Here is a 21955-nt window from a genome sequence, read left to right as displayed (position 1 = left end):
TGTAGAAAAAACACATTCGAGGTTTAGCAAAAAAAAAAGAAACTTAGAAAAGCACAGATGCCATTGAATTGTTTTAAACAAATTAAAGTTTTCCCCCAAACAAAGGATGGTTCTAAACCCCACAATTTCTTCATATTATTGTCAGATTAAATTCAATATCACTACAAGCCAAACAATTATCATAATGCTAATTTCATGGACATCACATTAATTCATCTCTTTTCTCATTTCTTAATTATTCACCTTATAACACCAAGTTACACTACTGCTTACCTTCAAGCAATTCCTGAAAACAACATTGTGCGAGGCAGAGTAACTTTGAGGTGTTTTTAATGATATCTTCAAAGAGTAAAAACTTGGCATGGTACTGAAAAAGAAAATTCGTGCTTAACCTGAAAAAAAAAATTGGATTAAGATTAATCACTCAAAAGCAAAACACACTTGCTTTTTATGTTTTAAGAACTTCATATACTGGGTAGTTTTTGCATTTATGGCTTCACTTCTGTGAACAATTTAAAACTTTGTGTATTTTAATTCAGTCCAATTGAGCTTTTTCTGATTTGTGATCTAAGGGAAATCCCCTATACATCCAAGGAAGTCCCTCTTTTCTGAAAGGTGGCCAAGTATTTCAGAATTATTTTTTCCCATACATATATAGGGCTTAGTACTGATACAAAATCACTGATGGCTAAATCCCATTGACTTCCAGTTAAATACAGACTTCTTACCTACCAGGGTTACTTTTGAAACTATACAGATATCCAAAAATATAGATCAATAAGTGCATTTTCAAGAGCACATGATGGCTCAGACCATACATTCCTAACCTTACCTGGTTAGATACTTCTGACAATTCTAGAAGGTGCCTGTAAGTGGGAATTTTAATCCTGATCCTTCCTATCCATGACTGCTTTACATGTGTTCCTCTTTGAGCACCATTAATTTTTTATCATTTAAATGTTTAAATCTGCAGTAGAGATATCTGTATATACTGTATTACAGCTGTACTGGCTAGGTGCAATTGATTATATTTTAATAGTATAAGGAATTAGGTTACAATATAAAAATAAAGCAGCAAAATCTCAAAAACTTTCATTGACTTGACAGGAAGAACTGCAGTTGGGAGACTGTGAGAAGGTGGCTGTTTTGATTTTCCAAACCCACAGAAATGCAATATTTAGTAGCAGCATGTGACAACTGCATTGGCAGCATTTCCAGAAACCGCAGACTTGCCCATGCCCCACCCACTGTACCAAGCAAGACACTCAGCACTCCAACACCAGGTGGGGAAAAAGGACATCAAGACAGGAAGAAATAAGGATTGATCCTCTGCCCACTGCAGGCAGCGAGGATTTTATCACTGCATTACAAGTAGCAGAACCATTAATTGGGTTACCTGCAAGACAGAGCATGAGAGCTCTTAAAAAGAAAGGTAGGATAAAATAAAAAACAGCACTGCTGTGTCAGTAACCATAATACAATCAGGGATAATTTGTGACCTAATTGAGAAACAGAAGCAGGGACATAAATTTCCCCAGTGCTGTGTGAAACATCGGATGCGTGCCCTAATAAAGATGATGAGATTTGTGTCTCTAATTTGGCCTGAAGTGCACAAACTGTCCTATCCTCAAATATTTCTGCAAGTACATTTTTCAAGTTCTCAGCAAAGGAAGGAGTGCAGATTATGTGGCTTGGAATGCAATGAGCCGTTCATCAATAAATTCAGCAGCAGTAATAAGCAATGAAATTAGCTGAGATAAGGCACAACTAGCAAAGGAAAAAAGAGAAAAAGGCAGAAGAGGTGATGCTGAGGATACTCAGTTAACAGGAGGCAAAATGAATGATAAATAGAGAGAGACACAGACTGTGAAAAAGGAAAGTGTCATTCACCAGTAGTGACACACTAACACACATTGCCAGGCTGGATGGACTCGGGCATCAGACAAGGCACAAGCAGCAGCTGCCTGTGTATGTTACTGACAAACAGACTGACCTGAGAGAGATCAAATGCTTATTACACGTCCCAGTGTGAACACAGGTGGACAGATGACTGATTCCTAAAATAGGACTGTGGTCTACTTAGAGAAGAAACTGAAATGCTGTAGGAACTTTGGCTCATATAGCTGCAGATGCTGTTTTAATCTAAGAAATAATATAACATCCTAAATTCTCAATGAGAAGGAAATAACCTTCCAAGCTTCTCAGAAATTAAGCTAGGGAAGCAAGCAGGTATTTACATTTCTGGTTAGACACAGATCCCTCAAGACGAGACTGGTAGTGAAACAGGGAGAAGCTCATTTTTCCTAGAGCTAAATCCTGACTGAAGAAAAACACATCACATTTACTTCAGAGACCTTCCTTCACCAAGTAAGGAAAATAAACAAAATCCTTTTTTGCAAGAAAGCAAAATTCTAATAAAAACATTAAATCAAACTCTTCTAGTTTTTCAGACTTTCAAGTAAATCACACCCTAGCTACTAAAACTCACCTCAGGCAATGCTGTATCCCTTCTGCAATGCTCAGCAAGCCAGTGGAACACTTAATGAAAGACAGGATGTGAGTGTTTGTAAGGAATATTGAAAAAGGAAAAAGGCTAAAACACAGAGAAAATTTTTTTTTCTAAGTTTAACTTTGATATCAAAACTGAAACTTACTTTTTAATCACCAATGAGAAGTACAAATCTGAGAGAACAGCAAGCAAATTATTTTTACAGCATAGTGTTCCTTACAATGCCCTTTTCAATTGTTTTCATTGCAGTGGGCAAAATCCCACAGGCTTCAGTGGAGGACAGGTTCACCTCTCAGGTTTACTATAAATAGGAAAAAAAAAAGATCACCCGTTACAAACACCCAATAGTCTGAGAAAGAAGACAAAGAGCAGGAGCACAAACAGATGAGCCAAGCTGAAAAAGCTCCCAGAACAACACAGCAGGTTTCACCTCTCCACTTCCAGAGAATGTCTGAGCCATCCTACCTTCCACCTCAGGAACCTGCCACTTCCACTAGACAAAAGAGACACTGAGGACATGCTTTGTATTATTCACAATACTCAGCTTGGAAAGCTGCTGGGAGGAGACGTGCACACCACGTCTGAGAGATCCCTGGGAGCCTTGGGTGCTGACTGAAGGATATCCCTGCACAGAACACTCAGCACATCAGCTAAATCGGGTGGAAAAGCAAATGACACGAAGCAAAGGACCCCTCTCAGATGTGCTGTGTCAGGAGAAGGCTCAGATGTGAGCTCAAGCAGCTCTGAGACAGGACTGCAAACATCTGTTAGGCACAACGGGCTCCACTCACTGCTGGGAGACAGCTTCCTTAAACTGTTCCAACAGCAAAAAATTGTTTCCAGACCAGCTTTGACTTTCTAGGAGAATTCCCTAAGGGTGGAGATGCCACCACATGATATTTCATGGAATTAGATCAGCAATTAGCTAGTCCTTGTGTGGCAATTGGTACAGCAGGGTATGGAAAGAGCAAACACTTCAGTATGTGGACAATACCTCAAACAGCTAGAAATACATTAAAATAGCTTTTATTTAGCTCTATTCTTACACCAGGACATGTCTTGGCCTGTATTTAGTTGAGCACAAGATGGTTTACAGAATTTTTTTCCTTCTAAACTTGTATGGGATAGGGAATGTGAACTGGAGATAGAGCAGGTATTAAAGCAGCACCCTTTAGGTAGGATGCACCATCATTCACAAGAACTTGTGAACATTTTGAAGCTCAGGATGTGCTTGGTAAGAATTCTTGACATCTGGTTATGTCTGTGTCCAACATCACCGAGGTCTGAGCCACTGGGATTTTCACAAGGCAGCTGCAAATTATTGCCTGGCTGCCCTCCAGCTACTGGGACTCAGAGGACTGGGTCTGGCAGGACAGAGCAGGCAATGTGTCTTCACAAAAATGTGCTGTAATTATGAGAAATCGCTCACAAGGTAACACCATAAGAGAAACAGGGGCAGACATGCAGGACAGTGAGTTTCAGGACCATATGAAGACATTAATCAGCATAAGGAATGAGCTCCAGGGTCAGTACAGACAAAATACCAAAGCAGCCGGATCATAGCAGGAAGAGAGTAATTTCAGCTGATATAATGAACTGGGGAACAGCTCTCAGGGGGTTGTAATCACTGAGGATGGGGGAACAGCTCTTGATATCAGCCATTACACACATCCCTCCAGATGAAGAGTTCCTCATCTCACATGTTCCTGTTTTAGGTATGCATGAGAATAAACGGTGACAAACATTATAATAATCCATCTCGCTTCTGAGCACACTTGAAAGGCCAGGAAAGCTAAAATTAAAAATAAATAATATAGAAAAGCCGTTCTAATTTTAAATTTTACCTGCCAAACCTTTGTCAAAACCTAATATATCCACCAACATCTGTTAATTCTTTGGCATTAAAAATGCTTCTGCAATTTTCATGACTAACATTTGAAAAATCAGTGGCAAGGAACCAGACAGTTTAATTTACCCATGAATGCAAGTAGTGGGCAGCAACATGAAGGAATTTATCTCAAGCTTAATCTTAGGGGAAGCATTTACATGAAGAAAAAAATCATAACTCTTAAATTACTGATATTTACTAGTGAGGAAAATCACTTTAAAAATGGTTAAAGAAATGCTGAAAACCATTTTGACTATCATGAAGAACCCAAAGCAGTTTTTTCAAAGATAAGCTCAACTATAAATTTCAATTTTAAAAAACTGTCTGAAAAACTACATTCGAAAAATACATGAAAGATAAACTGCTTTGTCAGCTATGATCTAAAACTAAAGCATGAATCCTGGCTTCATCTAAAGGGGAAGGTCAGAAAATTGATACCCAGGTGTCACAGACTGCTCCCACTCATCTGTTGAAGGCAGGACTGCCAGGAGAGACAAAAGCCTTGGGCATTAATGTCCCCACACCCTCATAGTGCCAATCTGCCACAGATGTGGGGTTTTTGAAAACAGAGGCAAGAGTATTTGCCTTGAGGACCAGCAGATGAATATAAAATTAAGATTTAAGCTAATACTGCACACTCACATTTGTTTTAAAAGTCACTGAGTGACCCACTGCAAGAGCAGGTTTGCATACTTAGCTTAAATTAATTTCATGTTTCCATGTCTGTTCTTTTGTCACTGTTGCTAATTAAATCCCTGAGCATATTCACACCAGCAGAATGTTTCTGCTCATCTTCATTTGACCAGGGACTGATGCAGCAAATTCCACTTCTTTTCTTGGGGATTCCTCCATTGCCCAAAGAGTCCTTCTGTCTCATCCTGGACAGACTTCCTCCAGACCTTGGGACAAAAAGGCAAAGTGAGATAGTGAAAAAACCACTTGGAATGACCACTTGCACCAGAAGCAGAATAAAACTTATTGACAAGATAATCTCACTTTATTCAGGGGGAAAATATTCCTAAAAAAACAGGAAACCAATTTCTGCTTAAATGAGCCTGACATGAGAGATATTTGGAAGTACAGACCCACTGAAAGGTGAGCACTGCACTCACCAGGTTCTATTGATTTCTTGCTAGAGCCTCAGTTCTGCAGAAACCAACATTTCCTTGAAATACCAATGCTAAAAAATAGATCCTTTTATGGAGGATTTGGACTTGGCCAAACCCTGCAACACCTGGCTGGCTCAAATACTGAATGATTATTGTTTGGGGGTTTTGCCAATGAGATGCAATGCAAGTGTTTCCTCAGCATATCTAATATGTGCTATTTCCATTTGTGACCCTTTGTTTCAATGAAAATACAAAATAAATTAAAATAAATCAGAAAAATAATTTCCTAGGCCATTTGGAAATTATTCTGATCCTTGCTACTTATTGCAACAGTGAGGACAGATGTTTAAATTGTCTGGGGGGAGCTTTTCTTTGTGTATATGTGTTTTATTTTGTATGAGGTTTTAGTTTCTGAGGGTTTTGTTTGTTTGTTCTTAAATAATTTTTTGCCTTAAAAACTGATCTGGCTGGCTGCCTGTGGTAGCAGGGTACAGCACAAGATAGAACTATCTCTATTAATCACATATTTCTACCGCAGTTTAATCACAAGAATTGTCATAACAATCCTCAGAGCCAGTTTATCAAAGAAGCACTTAATCTAACATACCAAAACCATCAGCTACTGAACATAAGCTTATACTAATTTCAACCTAATTGGAATCATGATGCAAATCCTCTACCTTGTTACAGGCTGCAGATAAGTAGATTTGATTAACCAAATCAAGTAACCACAGAAGGACACCTAAACATGGGTCCTGCTCTGCCCAGAGCTTTGCGTGGGCAACTCCCTGCTGAAGGTACCAAGTGCTGTAATTACCTGGCAGATACAAAATTTTGACTCAACGGTCAGTTCACACAACTGGAATTCAAAGGAAAATATTCTAAAATTCTGATCCATAATTCACTTCGGTAAAATTTATTTCAGAAATAAAACCATATTTAATATCTCAACCTAATTACAAAATTAATGAATTAAATGTATGAAATATGTTTGGAATTTGTCTGGGATTTAATATTTCCTAGACTCTACGTGAACAACGTCATTGGAAAATATTGCATATAACAGGTTAAAAGTGGCTGAAAAAATCAGTCAAATATGTTTAATCACAGAATAGCATCAAACTCAATTTACCCTTTATGAAAATAAGTGTAAGGAAAAAGACACCTGAACAGTATTCCTGAATATTGTGATCTATTGCACAAGTGAGAGGGCAATAAAATTAGACTTATATTAATTAACAATTAATAATAATGGGCAGGAGCTGTCCTAGCAGAATTCACCTTAGAAAAACCCACATCAGCCTAAGCCAGAGCATTCTCAGCTCCTTCTCCTGTAGAGAGGTGTGAGCTCTGGGACCAGCCCTGCAGCAGCAGCAGCACCACCCTCCTGCCACCCTCCACGGCTGACAAACCCTCCTGAAGGACAAGATTCCAACAATAATTGGCAACTTCCAGGCACGTGTTCAAAAGCTTCCATGCTGGTGGTGTGGATTTGTGATTTTAATGCCTGAGAGTTATTGCAAATCATTGCAATTCTGACTTGTGCTTATTTATGCCAACTCCAAATCAATTAAAATCTTAGAGAGTTACATGGCTGCTGTCTGAAAGAGTAGGAATAAAGTGCATTTTATGGTGTATAAATAACTATGATCCAGTGGTTAATCCCTTACAACACAATCACAAGTGTAGCCACTGCTTTCCAGTATACTTGCCAAAGAAACAAAGTGTTAATCACAGGCTGTTTCACTATTGCCTCTGGTTTAAACCATTGCTGCAAGGCAGAAGGAAGCTTTTTTTTTTTTTTTTTCTTTTCACAAATTATAAAATCTGCAAATTATTAGAGTGCAAATTAACAAGTTTCTACTGTGTCTAGTTTATGTATATTTAAATCCTACTTTATTGGCTCTTAATTAAATACATGTAATTTGAAATACCACCACAGTTTAAAATACCACCACACTCTCCTAATTCCTTCATCATTTTCTCTACAGTCCCTTTCTGTTTTCCCATTTCAAATTGTTTTCTTTGTAACCATTTTAAAACTAGCATTTACTATTTCACTTTCTAAGTGCAAGCACTCTAAGATATTAATTTATCCTAATAGACCTTCCTTCTTTGCAAGTAGTGTTTCTAAACACATGAGAGCTAAGGTGAAAGGTATAAAGATCTTATGATAAACCATTAAAGAAACTTGCACTAGAAGCAGAAAAGAGGTCAGATGAGAAGGGAGTTGATGGACTCTCTTTGGACAAGGAAATGAGTTTCTTAGGTATAAAAATTATTTTCAAAACAGTGATAAACTATATGTATAATTTAGTTCAAATTCAACAGATACCTTTGGCTGAAGAAAAACAATGAAATGAAAGGCTCAGAAATGTCATAGTCATTATTTCTGAAGCACCTGCATTATTTCAGGCTAGACTGACAGACAAATGTTGGCTTTCCTACACTCTGCCCTGATTGCCCAGGCACTCCAAGGGCAGCTCTAAGCAGGGCTGTAGTTTGTGCCAGGATGCACATCCTGCTCTTTCTCCTCTTACTGATGATTTACTTGGAATGGTAACACTTAAATTACCAGGCCAGAGGCAGAACCAGGGGATGGACACAGATCATTCCCTTAGGCTGGTTGTAACCGTCCCTTCAGATCTTCTAGGAGCTGTTCTTGGACATCATCTCCTAAACAAATAACATGATTTTGCCAATCCATTTGCTTTGTCAAAAATGGTGTTCCTCCAGCAGCTAAAAAAAGGGGTTGAATGTCCAGGCTGGGGAAAGGAGTAGCAGGAAACAATAATATTTTCACTCAGCTGAGCTGCACCTGCAGGAGGATGTTTGAGGATGTTCAAGGATGCTCACCTGCAGCTTAGGTACCAGTGCAGAAATCAGCATCTCAGGGAGTGTGCTGAGATAAATGCTCCATTTGCAGGCCTTGTCCTTATAGATGCACACTTTTATCTTCTGAAATAACAGCAGCTAAGTTTGGCAAATCTGTACATCACAACTCTTCTTTTCTTGCATTTCATGGAACTGTTTGTTAAGCTGGAAAAGATAAGTCATTTCATGAATAAAAGCATTCTTCTATTCCTAAATTATCTATAAACAGACTGATTTTTATAAACTCATGGATTATTCATGCATAAAAATCCAGTATTCAAATGTATTACTGCCTACAGTCTGTTTGTTTACTATATGCTGCTCTTACAGCTTCAACTATTTATGTCATACTCAATTGTAAATCACATGGTATTGTTTCTGATCCAGAGCTGGATGAATGAAAATGTTATAAAGGAGAAGAAAAATGAGAGACTTTACAATGAAGATGAAGCATTTTCAGATGCCACCTTCCAGAGAAACCATACACTTAGAGTCTCATATGTGTAAATATAACTCAAGAGAAAGACTAAGGTAGGGTAAAAAATCCTCAATCATTCAGGCAGCATAATATTCAAATTTTTGCAGTATTCATGTAAGTCCAACTAGTTTGCTTCTATATCACAGGGAGCGCATATGTTGAAGGAAATACAGTAAAATCCAGCTCCCTGGAGCTCAAATTTAAATCCTTTACACACAACAAAAGTAAAATGGAGACTGAAATGGGGAAACTGCAATCTGTTCTTGGTTTGCAGAAACTTCTGTTCAATTCATTTACTGAACAGCAAATCTTCTGCACTACAGCATTAATGAGAATAGATACAAAAAGCTTTCAAACTTAAACAAAGAAATGGCTGCTACTTTAGGGTATTTTCAAGCATTTCCCAGAGATTAACGTATGAGGCAGATGCTCAAATACCAGCACACAATACTTTAATTTAGTTCAGCATCTCTGCAGGCAGTGGCTTCTCCATTACTGTTGGTTCCCAGAACACAAGAGAATGTTATTGCAGGGCACTTTTAAATTAAAATCCCCAAATAAGCTGTTAGACTTTACACACATCAATCTTTTGTAAATACAATAACGCAGATTTAATTGGTTTTACTTTCATTTTATAACAAATGTTACTATCTATTATATAAGAAAGCTATTTTTAAAAAGACCCATAAAAAGGATTAGAAAGCAATTCTATAAGTGATAAAATAGGGGCAGAGAGTTATTATGGAGGAATGTCAGCAAGTGCATAGCTAAGGTTGTTTACTCAAATGCCAAATAATCATCTTTGGAAGTTGAAATAATAAACTTAAATAGTTTCAAATTAAGTCTTGCAAGAAATGGAGGAGTTACTGAAGCAGTAGAGGAAATTGGAAAAAACCCACCACATAAAATGAGCCCACATAACAAATATTAACATGATGACAATGAATGTTTTATCTAAAAGAATGAGGATGAATGATGCTGGGCTAATAATGACTGGCCTGATCTGCAAAGCTCAGAATGGAAAGCAGCTTCATGGAAATGGAGGTATTTGAACACAGGGTCTCAGTTTGAACCCCAGTTAAACCTGCAAAAAAATATTTACAAGCTGGTCTTCTGTTGATTTGCTGTGAACAACACTTCAGAGTTATGAATTTCTAGAAAGGACGTCTGACAATGCAGAAGAATGAACATGGAGAACATTCAATCTTATTTACAGCTGTGCAATTATTCAAGACTATTTTCCAGTTTTATCCTGTTGCACTGCCAATGCTCAATGCAGTATCTATTTGTAACAATACCCACACAGCCACACATAAAAATACTTCAGTTCAAAGCCTCAAGCACTTCAGCTAAGGAAGAAGGTCTGTACCTCTGAGTGACCTGTCCTTTTCCCCAGAGGAGCAAACTGCACACAGGCAGATAAATGTGCTCAGCTGCTGGACTGCATTTTTGTCAGAAATGTTTTAACCTTTGCTGGGCAAAACAATTGACAGTGAAGTCAGTTACAATTTCTGAGAACATTATCAAGAAAGAAGGTATTAATTAAAAAAAAAAAAACAAAACCAAACAGTTAACTAAAAAACCCAAAAACAAAACCATATTACATGGTATATATTTATACATATATTTCTTTATTAACATATTTCTAGCAGAAAGTTTTTAAGCTTTCTGGGAGGACTGCTACTCAGGTCCAGAAAGGGCATGTAAATGACAGGCTCTGAAAATCTGAGCTTTTACTTCAGTAAAGAAGTTTCCATAAAGTCTTGTTTCACCTAATTATAGACTTCAGGCCCAAGGTGGAACAAATTAACATAGCACTGTAACTTTTTGGACATCTGACCTTCCACTGACCTAGCAGAGTAATAGAGTTTCAAGAGTGAAGTCTTCTGTACTCAGATATCCACAAAAAGGAGTTACATTCAGATTGTTTCATTTATCTGTGTCTATTCCATATCTGAAATCCTGACATTATCTTTTTTTTTTTTTATTGTTCACCTCCTGAGGGGCAACATACTCTTGCTCTCTGACTTCTGTGTTTCTGTCACGTTCCTCTCCCCATCCAAATGAGTTTCCTTCTCCTCCTGCTTCTTGCAGAGCTTACAGAGATGTCTGTGCACACTCTTCCTCCCTCCTTGGCAGTTCTGCTGGCTCTGATTTCCATGGCAGGAAACTCACCTTGTGAATAAATCAAAGAGCAATGGAAGAGGTGACTCATCACCTTCCTGCAAGTGGTTAAAATAAAAATGGACTATGGTCATTTCTGTGGTTTCCACTCTTCTTTTCCTTAAGCTCTACTCTCCTCCACCCCCATGCTGGAGATTTTATCATCTCTCTGAGTTATTTTCAGCTTTTAGTGCAACATATTAAATCTTCTCTGCTTGACTTTGTCACATCATTTGATCCTGCTTTCCCCTCTTATGTGCAGACTTCATTGGTCTTCTATGTCATTAAAGTCTCTTCCTTTATTACTCTCTCACCAGGGGTCATATCAGGGAAGGAAAAATCACCTGGAATATCCCTTTTTTTTTCTGATTACCAGATGTGGAAGTTTTATGCAATAAAACCCAAGCATCCCCAATACATAGAGAATTTTCTGCCAGCCTTATGGCAGGACTGCATGTCTCCAAATGTGAGCTACCACCTCCAAAATGCACTTTGATCCCAAGAATCCATAGCCAGCCATGCATTACCTGTGGGTATATATAAAGCCTATGACCAAAGTCTCCCACAGCTCCAGGAGGAGAACTGGTTTTGGTCACATTACAGGTGTAGGATGGAAGCATCCAGGCCTTGAGGGCATCCAGAAGCATAATAGCTCTGTAAACAGGGATGTATTCAGGAAAAAATAACTTCAAGCTTTAAAACAGAAATCATTTATTTTCTCTCTTTCCAATACCACGAACCAGCAGATTCCACAAACCTTCATGATCCTGTACAGACAATACAGACCCCTGAGCTGCTTCACTCTTTAATGGCTCCAAATTCTCTCCGAGTTAAACTTTGCTGCTACAATACCATCAGCTAGTGCAGATATGATACACAAATTCCTCAGGAAATTAGCAGAGCAGTTTCCAAGCACAAAGCTCTGTGCTGGAGGATTCCCAGGCAGAGTGCTCTGAACCGAGCTGCCCAATGCAATTTCTCATGGTCAGGCTCTGACAAGGAACTTCATCAGTTCCTTCCAGAATCTAGGTCCTGTGTTAAAGCATAACAAAACAAACCTCCAGCATATAAAAGAAAGTTTACAACAGCACAGTGAAGATTTTCTGCTTGTTTGCTTTTACTGAGCTGAGATCAGTATTTTGAACTTGAAGCATGATGTGCACAAAAGCCAAGCCAGGAGAAGAGATGTTCTTAACAATAGAAGGAATGGGCCAATCCTTAATTCTTCTTGGCTCTGCCTTCCAGGAAAGTGAAATGCATCCATCCAGCCAAGGTTTCAGCCTCTCCACGCTCAGATTTCCAGGACACTGCTGCCCATAGCTGTCTGTTTTCAAACCAAGTACAGCTGCGCTGCACATCGAGGTCTCAAGGGACACCAGGGTGTCCAGGGGCCAGAGGACAACACAAAGCTTAGCCCTGGAACTGAGCCAGCTGCCACGGGACTGACTTCTGTCCCCAAAGCCAAGGACACACAAAACAACGTGAAAATGTCCTTATGCCCTTCCTCACATGGTGCCAAATCCCTTCAGCCATGGACCTGTCCTCTTCCTCCATCCAGGTTCTCTTTGCTTTGAGGATTTAGCCAGCCCTCTAAAATTTCTTTGATTTGGGTGTCTAAAAGAATAATTTACCTTTCTTTTCTATCTTCCTAGATTTGCATGGTTTACATTATTTATCTTTTCCACTTGGTTAACCAGCTGAAAAATCAATAACAGTGTATTTTATCATAGTTGCAGAGGCGTCCTCTGTTGTGCTAAGCTGCTATTTTAGGAACTAGAGCAGTTTGTGGATCTATGTAAGTAGTTTGGCAAGCTGCTCTTTTTGCCTTTGCCCTCCCTTTTGCTTTGGACACAACACAGAAATCTTTCTGTGCCTCTGCATAGTGAAAATTGATACAAAACAGCTTTGGTCATTTTTATATACTTTTTTTTCATGCTAAGAAAGTTAATACCATGGAAAAAACTGGTCAGGAGGATCAAATGTTTATGCAGGACGTCATGCTGCTTTGGTGTGCCAGCTCTCCAAGAGTCTATAAGGAAGCCAGCCAGACAGGCTCTGAAGCCTGCACCCTGACCCCAGTGACCTTTTAATTTTTCAAAGTTTATCTAGCCCCATCCCAGCACAACTTGCATTGAAACCAATCCCTCTGCTCCTGGATTTTTGGCAGAAGGTAACTTCCTTCATATGGAAAAGTGTTTAATACCAATTTAATGGTCTGTCTAGCCACTGTAAACCCCCAACCCCCTCCCCAAGTCTCCCACTGGCAAGAAACTGTGAAGTAATATGCTTGAAATAGCCCTAATTCTTCTCCTCAGTGTGGTAGTTGTTTTTCTAATAAGCAATTTTTTGAAAAAGCCATAGAGGAGGAACTATTAGCTGCAGAGTTGAAGGACATCTTTAATAAATTCCTTTGCTTAGATATAATTTTTTTTCATTTAAAAAATTTGGTTTTTTCATTATTTCTTCTCTTGTACATTTTCACAGTCAGGAAAGGGTCCCAGCAGAACCCAAAAGGTTTCCATTCAGACTTGCTGGCACTGGAATAGCAAATCACATTTATGCAAATCCACTTCTATGCCAAAAAAAAAAAAAAAAATCTAAGTAACAACTTTATCTTCATTGTAAAAAGAAAGATCTTGGCACAATGCCAACAAAAAATCCTAAGAATGAGGGAAATGAAAAGGAAATTGGGAGATGCCTAGTTTTCCTTGCTGCTGAAAGAAATTCCTTGGTTCAAAGGAAGCTGCAATTGTCCTTTGAGATAAGGAAAGGTCTGAAATTTTACAGCAGGGTTGCTGTGTCAGGGGACAAAGTTCAGTCTCACACCTCCCCCAGGCAGGGTCAGGATGGGCAGAGTAAAACAGCAGCCCAGAACTGGGATAGATGCAATGAGTTGGCTTGGGGTGAGCTTCAGCATCCTTTTAGTCAAGGCCTTACACTGGAACAACCCATCCTTCTGCACTTTGGGGATGCAGGAACCAAAGCTGTTCTAACAGTGATTTCAATTGCTTTCTAGCCTTAAAAAGGTAATCCAGCTGTACACCCCTTTCAGAGGAGACAGCTGGGAATGTCAGCAGCATCCTGTGCCTCAAGGGACCTCAGAGAAGTCCATCTGAGGATCTATGGAGGTGCTGCCTGCAGCCTACACAAACTCCCATTTGCACTTCAACCATTTAATTTTCCAGGAAGAGGGAGGTACATTAGACAGGAACAATGAACAAACCCCCATAGTTTAATGGCAATAAGCTGCCCTGTGTTGTGCTGAAATGCTGCAGGGCAACATTTTGGCTGTGGCTGCTCTTATCTCTTTGGAGCAACACAACACATAGGAAACTATGGAAGGAAACATGAAAACATTCATATGGATTCTGTTCATAACAGTTTTTAATAAAAGACCTAATTGAAAATCTAGAGTGACTGCTGTTTTTTCCTCTTTTTAGAAATACAAGTATGTTTTAATAATTTCAAAAGCCAGAGAATCTGGCATTACCAGTCACATAGGGGGAGTACTTAGCAGGATAAGACACAAAGGTTTGCAATCCCCATCACCTCCAATATTGACACTCCACAAACATCCATGGCATCATCCCGCAGCTGAAAAAATCCCATCTCATTAACAAGATCAAACAGCTGCAGTCCAAAACATTACGATTTTATGTCATTTATTTCACCTCTTTAGGAGTGGCCAAGAAGGAGAAGAACCATATCAGCTGTTACACAGCAGCCCCAGGGCTGATGTCCAGCCCACTGGAGTTAAGTCTGAACCCCAATCTCAGACTGAGGCCCAGTGATCAAAATAATTTTTGTATTCATTCATGTGGCAGCCAGAGACAGACAGTTTCAAAAGAGGTGAAATGAGAGAGATAGGAAAGCGAGGAGAGCATGAAGAACCACAAAGTTCACATGGAGACTTCCTGGACTTTTTGATATCTCCATGGGACATGTTCTGCACAGACCTGCCAGTCTTTAAGATACACTGCTCTGTCTCATGGTCTATAGCTTTCAAGCAGTGCCACCACCTACCTTCCAGGAAGGAGTTCAGACTTTATTTCTTTGGCAACAAACAATATGCTCATCCCCAATTCCTTTCCTAAATACCACATGGTGGCACAGCCTTGGAATTATGTCAGTCTCAACACACCATATGTGCTGTTAAACTGAGCACCGTTCACAAACTCTGAAACCACAAAGAATCTCAAGGGATGAGCAAGGGTCCTTTTCTGGAAAATGGCTCCAAATGACCAAAGGAAAGAAAATTTTTTTCAGAAAAATGCAGGTTATGATACACCATGATGATGCAAGTTTGGATATTCAAGATTATGAAAACACCAAATCAACTCCAGTTGTGCAATTGTGTTTTCTTGCAATTTCTCTAAATCAGTCACATTGGGTAATTAATGAAATAGGAAGGCGGTGAAATATTATGCTTAGGGAGTTTATAGAGAATCTATGTAGTGAGATATTCTGTGTTTGTTCAATGCTTCTGAGCTGGGGTTAAGGAATTATGCAATCATAACTACTCTGCTTGCTTCTTTGGGGTCCTACAATGTAACTTCAACTAGTTCAGCAGTACAGCTTCCCCCACTCCCATCCTTTCACTGCTAAGTGCTTTTTTCTTACCCCCAGAGATCAAAGAGATGTTTTTGTGGTTCGCTGTTCCATCCACATTCCCGCTCCCTCCTCTCTTCCTTCCTTCCTCTGCCCTCACTGCAGCACATCAGCCAGCAGCCCCAGGCATTAATCACTCACACCAGCCACGTTCAGATGAACTCCTGGAGCCAATATCCTGCTCTGGACATCACCCTGTGCTCCAACAGCCCCCTGGCTCTCACTTGCACTGAATTCACTACTAGCTTCACAGTTCCTGTCTGGCTGTTTGTCTAATTTTAAGGTCTGATTTGGATTCTGAGTCAAATCAAGTACATTTGAGTGTTTGATAGAGACTATGAGTCTAGTAGGTAAATGATAATTTAGGGAAAAGTCTCCAGATTGCTGTTTTCCTGGACTTTGCTGCCACCTCATTCCCACAGTGCCTTGACAGGGCTAAAGTTACACATTAGATTGAACCGGGCAACAGCTTAAATTTTCCAAACCAGAGAATCTGGGTCAGCTGAGGAATAAGAGGACAGACTTCATTTTACAGGACATCAAATATAAAAAACACTTCTCAGAGCAGACTATCCTCCCATTAGGCTAATTTACGTTAAGTTTTACCAAACACTAAAATAAATGAGCTACAGCTCTTTTTCCTGGCATGATACTGGGGAATGGTCAATTGAGAGCTTGGATCAATACCAGCTACAGCAGACCATGACAGATCTCACCTATTGCTTATTTCCTTCTATCCCCTCACACTAAGAACGCTTGCACACTATTAGAAGTTTCCAATAAAACAGGTATGCACTTAGAGGTTTCCTCACAAGCATTTGGTTTCCATGCATTAATATACAGACACCTTCTGCACTGTTTTGCCTATGAGGTCATACAGTCAAGAAGTAACTCATAGTCAAAGCAAAACCTGCACTGATATTTTTCTTCCTTTTCAGGCAAGTTGAATGATTTTTTTCAAAGGCATAATTAAATATTACTTGTGAACCATTCAATAAATAATCCTTGCACATGGTGCATTGCAGCATTTAATATTCAAATTCCCAGCTATTCTGGCTGGACTCTCAGGTGTTTGGTGGGTTATGGGCTTCCCCAGAGGATAAGCAGAACCTTCATCTCCATTGTGATTATTCACAACTACATATTTCAAATTTACTGTCACAAATACATCTATTATATACTGTTGAAATTGTTGTCAAAGTAAACAGCCTTGTCAAGACCTTCCCTTGCATTCATTTATACAAAATATATTTGGAGAAAGGAAACAAAGGAACAGAGTTAAATAGAGTTAACAGTTAAAAACACATATTGTAAATCTCAGAATCTTGTTTTTCTGCTTTGCAATAAAAATACCAAAAAATACAGTGTGTATGAAGCTAAGGATAAATAACTCAAAATATTATGAATAAATCAGCAACTGAGTGTGAATAAACATCACCTCTCAATCCGTGTGGAGAATACATGAGGCATATTGAGAATGCACAGTCACTTCCATAGGAAGTCCCTTAATTCCTGCTTCAGGATTTTTCATTCTACAGCACATGTGGATGGCATTGTCCTGCTCTTCAGCTTGCTTGAAATTGTTTACAGTATATTATTACTTCACTGCTAATAAAGGACACAGTGCAAGAACCCTGCCAAACAGCACTTTTGGTGAGGCAGAATAGGCCTTAATTCCAGGCACATAAACAAAAGGAAAAAATAAATTACTGTCAAGGGACAGGGTTATTTTCCCAAAGGAACATCTGTTCCTAACACATCTCACGAAAATACATACAATAAACCACGAGTTCAAAACAGAAACTGTAGTCAAACACTGCCCAACAGAAGTCCACAATCCCTGGAAAACTTCTTTTAAATCCCCAGCAACCCGTAGGCTCGAAGAGAACCATTTCCTCTGTGTACACTGCAGCTCTTCAGAACTGCAGCCATTTGGCAGTGAGCTTGCAAAGCCACAAAAGGATGGGAATTAGCCATGTCAGCATCTTCCCTAGCTGCAGAATGTAGCTCAGTCCTTCACCCTGCCAAAAATCGGTTGTAAAGGCAGCATGACAGCCGAGAGGAAGGTAATCCTCGCCAGCTGTTCCCAGCTGAAGCCAGCAACATCAGCAGCACACAGCAAGCACCAACATGCAGCAGCTGAAAAGCTACCTGAGAAGTGAAGAAGATGAAGTCTGATTCCAGGATCAATAATGTGCCTTGAGGATGCTGACAATGTTTAGCTCACCTCAGGCAGCTGATCCAAAGAGGCTGCAGAAATGTGCTGGCCACACATGGCTGCAGGACCTCAGTGCCAGGAAGGGGAAATTCGCATCAATCCACCACCTTTGGACACTGCAGAACAACTCTAACTTTATGCAAAACTGCTGACCAGAATATCAGAGACTAAGCACATCTCAAACCTTGATTAAAAACTAGATTTTATAATTATCTAGGGAAAAAAGCAGGTTTTTCCCCTTCTCTTCAGTATCTGCTCATTCATACTCTGAGGCATGGGAGAGAAGTACTGACTGAGGCACAAGAATTCACCAATAATTCACACCATGTTCAATTAAACGTGGGGGAAGGCTGAGACCAAAGAACCTGTCTTGTCTCTCCACTGCTTTTTCTGATAGTAACTTTAGGGATGTCAGATCTGTTCTTACTTGCTCATCTTAACTTGCTCCTTCACACGTACGGAAACAACAAAAGATTTCTCTAACATATGTGCAGAAATGATGAAGGCTTACAGTTGTCATCTAAATATTTGTATTGAAGTGATAATTAACTGTTTCTAAGAGCTTGGCTTTACTACAAAGATAGCAAGTCAGAATAAGGGTATAAAGTTTCCTCTGTTATCAATCAGTAATTTCTGTTCTAATGCTGCAAAATGTGCCTTTGAGGCACCCTATCCTCCTGCTGCTGTTCAGCTCAAGGGAAAAAGTGATGACTTTTTCTTATGTTATACTCCATTACACCACACAGCTTAAGCTACATGCTCCTGCTATACTAAATGCACCATTCTGCTCATCTACACAGATAACTAAATTTAATTACATTAATAATTGTTGTGGTTTAGTACGTTGCCAAAATTTACCTCCTAGCTTGTTAGACCTACAATTTAATTAGCAGCAGTGAATTTTAAATGAACGATATTATCTAAACAACTATTTAAGGGGGTTTGCTGTTGTTGTTTCTGCACCACCTAAACAAAATAAACAAAATTATCTATTTTCCTCACTGCACTAGTCAGAAGTGAACCTGTAGCCCAGACACTTGTGGCATAAGGAAGAGATTCCTTTGGATCCACTGACACCAGTTTTGAGGGTCAGCTACAATATAGTAATTTCTCTAAGTGCCAGCATTTCTCCAAGTTGAGTTTTATCTGATTTGCAGTAAATCCACAATGGTCTTTATACCTCTGATAAGGTCCTGGGCTGAATCTATATTTTCAATATTCACACTCACCTTGAGCTTTTTGTTTTTGATACTCATCAAACAGAAGCCTCTGTCAGGTACTTTTCTCCCTGACACAAGCAACTCCAAACCTTCATTCATTTGAATCCAAACTAAATCCTCTTTATCTCAGACATGAAGATGATAATGTATACTTGTCATTCTCTTGTAATCAACACAACCTTAAGCTTAAGAAAACTCTGATTTTAGCCAGCTGGTAATCACTATTCATTCCTCTACATTTATTTTAATCATATTAGCCGTATTCCATGAATTTCACTCATAAATTTCAACCACTAGAAATAAAATAGTCACCATAAAAACCCTAAAAAAATATTAACACCGAACCCACAATGTTTCTTAATCTCATCAGTCCCTCAGGTGAGTATTTTGTTGCTGGTGTTCATGAGGTGGATTATTTGTGGGGGGTTTTGGATGGTTGGCTGTTTTTTGGCTGGTTTTTTTGTTTGTTTGTTTCATTGGTTGGTTTGGGGTTTTTTTTGTTTTTTTTTTGAAGGGCGGGGAGAGGGGTGCCTCTGTTGCAGCTTAAGGTCTATGAATTACTTACGTCACCTTTCAGGTTAAAAGAGCTCTTCAAGATGTTTACTAATCACCCTTATAGTACTAAATCATGCTTATGAATGTTTTCAGTTTTGCAGAGTGAATGGTCTGTAGAATCAATAAAGCAATTCACCACAAAGCCTAATTAACTCTCTCTCATAACTGCACTCGGAACAACATCCATGCTCGAGAAAAATGAAACTAAACAAACCAGCCTCAAACATTTACACCAAAATACAGAGGAGGAGTGAGTTACAGTGAAGTGCAAAAAGAGTCTTCTACAGATACAGAAAATAAATAGATTACAAATTTTTCAGTACACTTAGAAAGGAAGCATATTGGAAAACACACAAATATTACAAAAACAGCTCTGAAGCTCTCCACCAGTGTGTGCAGGTGACATATGCCTGAACCAGAGAGGTGATGTCTCTCCTCTAACTGAGCTCGTTTGATTCCTGCAGTGATAACTCAGTTTGCTTCCCAAAGTGAGACTTCAGGAGTAATAAAAGGAAGCAAAACAAATGTCCTTTGCCAGCAGAACAGTGGTGATTTCCCACTCTGCCAACATCACATTAGCTAATATTACTGCAAGTGGCTTTTCAGTTCTCCATTGGCATTACTGTATGCCTGACAATAGAAAAAGAGCAGAGAACAAAGCCTGAAGCTTTTGCCAAGTCATCTTGCTCAAGCCAAAAGGAGGAATACTCACCAAATTAACATTTTGCTTTATGTAACTTCAGCTTCAAGTGGTCTGTCATTTCTGGGGGCACTTTAAGGAATACATGCAGCCTGCACAGTGGCTGCTGGAGAGCATTGCTCCTGTGCTTTTTGCAGGCTATCTCACTGAAACCATGCAAAGCAGCTGCCTGGATTGCTAAATTAAACAATGACAAGGATATTGAACATCTGGAAGGCTGCAGGCCTGGCAGAGGGTTGACTTTTACACTTCAAGATAATGACCTGCAGTTTTATGTGCTTTCTAATGGCCACGACCTGATTGCTGAAGACAGAAATACACCATCACCGACCATGCCTCATCAGTTGTGATTACAAGAGGATTACTCAAGGAGAATTTCCTCAGATCAAGGATATGATTTATTGATGAATTACAAGAGGAAATAGTCTCCCCATTTTTACATTTGAATTCAACAATTAATTTCTTAGTAGTGAACATTTAATAATAATGATAAACATCTGAGGTTCCACAGAAATTCCATTTTCAGGAACAAATCTCAGCTGACTTTAGAAATCAGTCTTTCAAAATCTCAAAATTTATCTCAAAAGTTGGACAACCAAATACTACTGAATTTTTCTGAATTTTTTTTCTGTTTTGTGATCACATTGATAAATATTTGCATCTCATTGATGTGTAAACAAAAGGTTTATTAGAAAAATAAGTCTCAAATCAAAACACATCAGGAGTATCCTCCTTATAAGTTTAAACAACACATCAGACTATACATTTCTACTGGTTATGAAAAAAAATGGTAACTGAGTAACAAAAAAAAAAGGCTGAAATCAAATGTGTCTGAATAATTTACATGTTAGATTCTGAGAATTTATTTGAGCTGGAACTTGCATAAAAAACGGAAGGAATCAAAAAACCACTTAGGCACCAACTGCAGGGTGAATTTCAAACAGGTGTCTGAAAAATAACATTTCTAGAATGAAGACAGAGAAAAGGTAACCCACAAATCAGTAAATCTCCCTTGAATGCCAGTTCCATGCTCTGTACCCAACTCCTAAGTTGTCCTTGAGAAGGAAGGCAGGGTTAGAGGTCACCACCCTCCCTGCACAGTATCTCCCCAGCCTATCCCAAGAAATGTGCTCCAAGATCAGCCTTACTCAGTGAATGTACAACTATGGCTACTAAGCCCTTCCTTTAACATAAAAGCTCACCTCAAACAAAATACGTTGAAAGGAACTACAAATTTAAACCCAGATACTCTCCAAAATTTACTTTTCTTTCTAGTGTACTTAAAAACTGTATGTTGGAATCCAAACCTTGCATCTTTGCACAGTCATAAGTTCTTTTACCAACATATAAATTTATATGAAGATTCTTCTCTGTGCTGCACCACACTGCATCATCAACTCCTGAAATATTTAGGAAAATATTCCATATAAGATTCAGGTTAAGCAGCTGCAACTCTCATCTAATAAAAGGAATTTCTTCTGTTGCAAAAACTAAGGTCTGTGTTGTTTGCGGAGATTTTCCATATGCCCATTAGAAAAACTCTCACTATTTTAAGTGTGCCATTTACCTCATGAGGTTAAAAAAAATTACCAGCACACTATTTAATTAACAAATTCTCATTATTTGTGCCTTG

General features: G+C 39.0%; 1 long non-coding RNA gene across 6 annotated transcripts in view; it reads right to left on the bottom strand.

Moving 5' to 3' along the window:
- The window catches only part of LOC115496651 (uncharacterized), a 152784-nt gene that overhangs the window by 19798 nt on the left and 111031 nt on the right, over positions 1–21955 (bottom strand). For 4 of the 6 annotated variants that reach the window (XR_012057526.1, XR_012057528.1, XR_012057525.1 and 1 more), the window contains 3 exons: positions 8363–8545; positions 2655–5296; positions 274–392 (listed from right to left, as the gene is read on the bottom strand). This is a non-coding gene — a long non-coding RNA (uncharacterized lncRNA). The remainder of the gene's footprint in view (positions 1–273; positions 393–2654; positions 5297–8362; positions 8546–21955) is intronic. The other 2 variants (XR_012057527.1, XR_003962177.4) reach the window with 1 other exon arrangement.

The sequence above is a fragment of the Taeniopygia guttata genome, chromosome 10 (assembly GCF_048771995.1).
Source record: "Taeniopygia guttata chromosome 10, bTaeGut7.mat, whole genome shotgun sequence".
NCBI classification, from domain to species: domain Eukaryota; kingdom Metazoa; phylum Chordata; class Aves; order Passeriformes; family Estrildidae; genus Taeniopygia; species Taeniopygia guttata.
The sequence above is the reverse complement of the archived record's forward strand: the minus strand, read 5'-3'. Positions and strand labels throughout refer to the sequence as shown.